This window comes from Oryzias melastigma, linkage group LG8 (genome assembly GCF_002922805.2).
Source record: "Oryzias melastigma strain HK-1 linkage group LG8, ASM292280v2, whole genome shotgun sequence".
NCBI classification, from domain to species: Eukaryota; Metazoa; Chordata; class Actinopteri; order Beloniformes; family Adrianichthyidae; genus Oryzias; species Oryzias melastigma.
This window is the reverse complement of record NC_050519.1, coordinates 14660076-14661022: the sequence shown is the minus strand read 5'-3', so window position 1 is coordinate 14661022 and position 947 is coordinate 14660076.

The following is a 947-nucleotide window of genomic DNA, read 5'->3' as shown; positions in this document are numbered from 1 at the left end:
TTTGAACTCATTTTGACAAACGTAGTATGTAAAAGTTTAATTATGTCATATCCTATGTGCAAAAAAAAAATAGAGTAATAACTGGATTATTCCCAACTTCATAAATTAATTTAAAAAACAACCTGCTAATCTTTGACAATCCACAAGAGGAAGCCAGAGTTCCTCAAGATTTGCATAGTGGCACCTCTAAGTAGGATAGGAGAAGGACTAATGATGACGATGCTGACAGACCGGTATAAGAAGTGTCAAGATACAGGCCTCGATAGCCGGTGTCCTACATGTTTTCCAACCAACCTGCCATTGAAGCTCCTTGTTGGCCAACTCACCTGATCTAGGTAATCAGCAGCAGATGAGACAGGACTTTTGGAAAACCAGCAGGAGGCCGACCCTCGACATCCATGACAATGCATCACATTATAAGAACTTTAGATTCGAAGTTTTAGATTAGAAATAGTTTATTTCAAGCAATCAAAAGAAAAAAGTAAATTCTTGTGCGATACAATCAGTCTTCAGAAGTTTACTTCCATAGAGTCAAACACAGGATAACTAGACATTAAGAGATTGCCTGAAAGGGAGTGGGAAGAAGCTAATTTATATAATCCCACCCTGGCTCGACCATACCATTTCCTTTACATGTATTATTATTATCCGGTTCATAACTTTAGATCAGATATTTATATCTTTCCAGCATAGATTCAGGTTATTATGAATCATCAAGTAACAATAAATCGCATGACTATGTAAGTACATATATCACTATTTCAGACTCTGTCATTCCATATGCAGTCCTATTATCAAAATTCAAACAAAATGTGCAGATTATTTTACATTAAAAAAAAATCATTAATATAAATCAAGTATCAAACACCACCAAAAATATATATGTATGCAGATTATTTTTCATTGGAAGAGTCATTAATGTAAAGCCAGTATCATAGGAATATATA